The sequence below is a fragment of the Triticum aestivum genome, chromosome 1B (genome assembly GCF_018294505.1).
Source record: "Triticum aestivum cultivar Chinese Spring chromosome 1B, IWGSC CS RefSeq v2.1, whole genome shotgun sequence".
NCBI classification, from domain to species: Eukaryota; Viridiplantae; Streptophyta; class Magnoliopsida; order Poales; family Poaceae; genus Triticum; species Triticum aestivum.
This window is the reverse complement of record NC_057795.1, coordinates 54,130,190-54,136,261: the sequence shown is the minus strand read 5'-3', so window position 1 is coordinate 54,136,261 and position 6,072 is coordinate 54,130,190. Positions and strand designations below refer to the sequence as shown.

General features: G+C 40.3%; 1 long non-coding RNA gene across 1 annotated transcript; it reads right to left on the bottom strand.

The window, feature by feature from the left end:
- Positions 1 to 4,220: 4,220 nt before the first annotated feature.
- Positions 4,221 to 5,541, bottom strand: LOC123086345 (uncharacterized). Its single transcript, XR_006440801.1, has 4 exons — positions 5,427 to 5,541; positions 4,661 to 4,724; positions 4,366 to 4,436; positions 4,221 to 4,279 (listed from the first exon to the last, which is right to left on the bottom strand). It is a non-coding gene; the product is annotated as an uncharacterized lncRNA (long non-coding RNA).
- Between the last annotated feature and the right edge of the window lie 531 nt (positions 5,542 to 6,072).

Genomic DNA, 6,072 nt, shown 5'->3' with positions numbered 1-6,072 from the left:
CGTTAGAGAAAGAAAACAAAAGACTACTTCAAGGTACTGTAATGAACTCATTCTAAATTCATATTAGCGTGATATCTACTGTACTCCAACTTATCTATGGTTCATACCCTCCGATACTACTCATAGATTCATCAAAATAAGCAAACAACACAAAGAAAACAGAATCTGTCAAAAACAGAACAGTCTGTAATAATCTGTATCAAATGTATACTTCTGGAACTCCAAAAATCCTACCAAATTAGGAAGTCCTAAGAAATTCACGTTCCAATCCGGAGCAAAAAGAATAAGATCATAAGCACGTTTATGTGAATTAACAAAACTATTTTACTGGTTGAAAAGTTTCTGATTTTCAGCAGGATCAACACAACTATCACCGTAAGCTATCCTAAAGGTCTTACTTGGCACTTTATTGAAACAAAAGCTATAAAACATGATCACTATAATATAATAATCATGTGAACACACAAAAACAGTAAGGATAAGTATTGGGTTGTCTCCCAACAAGCGTTTTTCTTTAATGCCTTTCTAGCTAGGCATGATGATGGCAATGATGCTCACATAAAAGATAAGAATTGAAACATAACGGGAGCATCATGAAGCATATGACTAGCACATTTAAGTCTAACCCACTTCCTATGCATAGGGATTTTGTGAGCAAACAACTTATGGGAACAATAATCAACTTGCATAGGAAGGTAAAACAAGCATAACTTCAAGATTTAAAGCACATAGAGAGGAAACTTGACATTATTGCAACTCCTACAAGCATAAGTTCCTCCCTCATAATAATTTTCAGTAGCATCATGAATGAATTCAACAATATAACCAGCACCTAAAGCATTCTTGTGATGACCTACAAGCATAGAAAATTTACTACTCTCCACATAAGCAAAATTCTTCTCATTCGGAATAGTGGGAGTATCATAAGAGACTTGAACACTAAAAATTGTTTCCACATTAAAAGAGTAATGTTCAGAGAAAGGGTAATCACAATCATGACAAGATTTGTAAATATAATCATCACTACTTTTTATAGCATAAGTTTCATCACAATAATCATCATAAGTAGCAACCTCGTTCTCATCATAATCGATTGAAACCTCTCCCAAGATAGTGGAATCACTAAATAAAGTTGACACTCTTCCAAATCCACTTCCATAAATATTATAAGATTCAACATCCTCCAATATTGTGGGATCACTACTTCCTAAAGTTGACACCCTTCCAAACCCACTTTCATAAATATAATCATCATAGGTAGAAGGCATGCTATCATCATAACTACTTTGCATATCAAAACTTGAGAGGCTAAAAATGTCATCATTATTAAACATAGCATCCCCAAGCTTGGGACAAACATTAATTGCAGCAAATATATTCTCAAATATGTCATCCTCATCAAACATAGCTTCCCCAAGCTTGGGCCTTTTCATATCATAAGCATAATCACTCTCATCATTAAAAATATTGATAGCACCAATAGTATAGCAATTATCATCATCACAATGAGTAATAGGAGCAACATCATTTGGGAGGGATACCTTTCTACCTTTGTTGCTCCTTATTTTCTTTTTCTTCTTCACATTATGTGTGGGTTGAACCTTCCTCTTTGAGATCCTTATTGATGAGATTGGTTGGATAGAAGACTCCTCCTCTTTACCTGATTCATCATAAGAAATAATAGGAGGATTTTGGGAAGTCTCTTCCCTTTCGTTAGCATTCTCTTCATCTTCTATTTGTTTTCTTTTCTTTATGTCATTGGCAATATAAGGATTTTCAATGCAATTCACTGCACAATACATATAAATCTTCTCTAGATCAAAATCAAGAAATCTATCAAGATTAAATTTTGGAATACCCTCAGTTATACGTTTCATTTCTTCATAACCCAAAAGAAGGCTAAGCTCTTTATGATGCTCAAGGGTAATCAAATTATCACAATATTTGGAAACGACCTGATCATGAAACAAATAGCATTGGAGCTTTAAATGACCATGTTCATTGCAAAGTTCACAAGGGGTACTATAAATATTGAATCTTTCAGCACATTCATCTAGCTCTTCTTGCAACAATTTGGTTTCTAAGTACTTATGCCTCTTGCAATATCTATCTTCCCTATTTGGTGTGTACTTACAAACCCAATGCACTCCACAAAAATTGACATGTTTATAGGAGACATTTTCATCATAACTAGTGCAATCATCATTAGCATCATGGATATTCAAAGAATTCATACTATCAACATTGCAATCATGCTCATCATTCAAATATTTAGTGCCAAACAATTTAGAGATTTCTTCTTCTAGCACTTGAGCACAATTATCCTTTCCATCATACTCACGAAAGATATTAAAAAGACGAAGCGTATGAGACAAACTCAATTCCATTTTTTTGTAATTTTCCTTTATAAACTAACTAGTGCTAAAAAAAGAAACAAAAAGATTCGATTACAAGATCTAAAGATATACCTTCAAGTGCTAACCTCCCCGGCAACGGCGCTAGAAAAGAGCTTGATGTCCACTACACAACCTTCTTCTTGTAGACGTTGTTGGGCCTGCAAGTGCACAGGTTTGTAGGACAGCAGCAAATTTCCCTCAAGTGGATGACCTAAGGTTTATCAATCCGTGGGAGGCGTAGGATGAAGATGGTCTCTCTCAAACAACCCTGCAACCAAATAACAAAGATTCTCTTGTGTCCCCAACACACCCAATACAATGGTAAATTGTATAGGTGCACTAGTTCGGCGAAGAGATGGTGATACAAGTGCAAAATAGATAGTAGATAAAGGTTTTTGTAATCTGAAATAATAAAAACAGCAAGGTAACTAATGATAAAAGTGGACATAAATGTTATTGCAATGATAGGAAACAAGGCCTAGGGTTCATACTTTCACTAGTGCAAGTTCTCTCAACAATAATAATATAGATAGATAATATAACAAGCCCTTAACATGCAACAAAGAGTCACTCCGAAGCCACTAATAGCGGAGAACAAACGTAGAGATTATGGTAGGGTATGAAACCATCTCAAAGTTATTCTTTCGGATCAATCTATAAAAGAGTTCGTACTAGAATAACACCTTAAGATACAAATCAATCAAAACCGTAATGTCACCTAGATACACCATTGTCACCTCAAGTATCCATGGGCATGATTATACGATATGCATCACACAATATCAGATTCATCCAACCAACATAAAAGTACTTCAAAGAGCGCCCCAAAGTTTCTACCGGAGAGTCAAGAACGTGTGCCAACCCCTATGCATAGGTTCCCAATGTCACGAAACCCGCAAGTTGATCACCAACACATACATCAAGTGGCACATGATATCCCATTGTCACCACAGATAATCACGGCAAGACATACATCAAGTGTTCTCATAAAAAATTCAATCCGATAAGATAACTTCAAAGGGGAAACTCAATTCATCACAAGAGAGTAGAGGGGGAGAAACATCATAAGATCCAACTACAATAGCAAAGCTCCGGATACATCAAGATCGTGCCATAGAGGGAACACGAGAGAGAACACGAGAGAGAGAGAGAGAGAGAGAGATCAAACACATAGCTACTGGTACATACCCTCAGCCCCGAGGGTGAACTACTCTCTCCTCGTCATGGATAGCGCCGGGATGATGAAGATGGCCACCGATGATGGGATCCCCCTCCGGCAAGGTGCCGGAACGGGCTCCCGAGAGGTTTTTGATGGCTACAGAGGCTTGCGGCGGCGGAACTCCCGATCTATCTTCTGTTCTAGAAGTTTTAGGGTACGTAGGTATATATGGGTGCAGGGGGTACGTCGGAGGAGCTACGGGGGCCCCACGAGGCAGGGGGCGTGCCCGGGGGGGTGGGTGCGCCCCCACCCTCGTGGGCAGCCCGTATCTCCCCTGACGTGCACTCCAAGTTCCCTGGTTTGCTTTCCTTCAAAAAATAATTTCTCCAGTTGATTTCGTTCCATTTTGACTCCGTCTGATATTTCTTTTCCTCGAAACACTGAAATAGGCATAAAACAGCAAATCTGGGCTGGGCCTCCGATTAATATGTTAGTCCCAAAAATAATATAAAAGTGGATAATAAAGCCCAATATTACCTAAAACAGTAGATAAAGTAGCATGAGCAATCAAAAATTATAGATACGTTGGGGACGTATCATTGTGCCTAAATCTATTAGTTATGATTGCTCACATAAAAAAGCATGAAATTTGCACAGTGATATACCTAGACCACTTGGGTATATATTGTCAACATCTCGGCAACATTTGTCCCCTCCATCGGGCCTGCAACACATTTAGTCTCTTGGGATGGTGTTTGACATGCATAGCAACATTTATAGCTGAACATATACATGGAGGTACATATATACCTGGAGCATCATATGTGCTATCACATTCGGTCTGTTCAAGGATCTCCGTTCCGACAAAGTAGTATGGACTCCTACAAGTCACACGCTTGATCTGTTAGAATTGGTCTGGACTAAGTCTGTTAGGGCTGATTGATCACATAGAAAGCAACAAATTATGATATCCACTTGGTAAATCTCATCAACATCATCAGCTACAAGTATAGTATACGGGTTATAGTCGTCAACTTGTCCCCTCCATCGGGTCTGCAACACATCTGTATGACATGCATAGCAAAATTTATAGCTGAACATATACCTGAAGGTACATCCTCCGCTGTTGTCTGTTCCGTTGCCTTGCTTTGTGGATTCGTCATATGTAACTATAAAAAATGAAAGGTATGGCTAAGCCGGTCATGCCAAAGAAAAGTGTAACATATAAAAAAAGAACGATAGGACTAAGCCGTTCATGACAATCAAAATTATAAAACTCCCAGGAGACTAAGATGTTCTGCATACTAATGAAATGTAACTCTCTTCTCCCAGGAGACTAAGATGTACTGCATACAAATGAGATGTAACTCTATTCTTTTCATAACTCTATTCTGACCTTGGGATCTGATTTTGCAACTATTCATCTCATTGCAGCCGGCGTACCTGAAGTTCCATCATTATCAAAAGGCATCGATGGTCTTAATATTTGCAGGTTGCTTTTGTACAGTTTGTGGCAAAGAACTTCGGTCCAGAAGCATTGTTGAGGAAATCGTTAGCTGACAGCTGCTCAGTTGGCTGGCGAGTAGGGGATTAATCAGCTAATCGGTAAGTTAATCGGCCATTTAATCAATTAATCAGATGATTTATCGGTTTATCAGCTACTCGGTGACCGTACGAGTAGGGATTAATCGGCAAGTTAACTGGTTAATCGGATGAATTCTTGAACAGGGTCCAGAAGTGCAGTTTGTTACAGGTTTAGTCATGAGTTTAACTTGTAATTCAATCTGCATAAAGGTTCAGTCGAGGAAGGCCGTACATGAGTTTGTTACAGGTTGCTTTTCTATCTGCCAGACCATGAGTTTAGCGCATACCTGTGCACTCTTGTTGCGGCGCTCAGGTGGTTTTAGCGTAGGTGGTGGCAGCTCCTGCACTGTCTTCTGTGTGACGGCGGCGGCGATCCAGACGGTGGCGGTGGCTGCGATCCGGTGGCACTGTCTTCTGTGCTTTTCTATCTGCCAGACCATGAGTTTAGCGCATACATCTGCCACCGCATCGCCGCGTGCGTCGATGAGCCGGTGGCCGCGCGACTCCGCCCGCCGACTGTCGCATCAGTCCCATGCCGCGGAAGATCTTGCGGCTATCTCACCTCTCCTCTCCACTCACTCGCCACCTCTTGCCCTCTCACCTCTCCCCACGCATCAGTCTCTGGCGAGCCGTGTTTAGCTTGACTGACGGGGACGAACGCATCGAGCTTCATCGCCCAGGCGTGGGTGCTGGATCCAGTCGCGTTCCGTTCGGATCCGCGGCGGTGCCCGTGGAACCCACCGGACGACTACTTCTGCTCATCAGGGCACGTACAAAGTGAATTATGTTTAAGTTTTGAAGGAGGCATCTTCTCTATTTAAATTTGTTCTTTACATAGACCCATGTTCTTCTCCTGCAAGTGATGGCACTACTTATTGATTTACGGCTGCAGGTTACAAAGACTTGGGATTTGGTGGTTTGGTGGAGTTATAC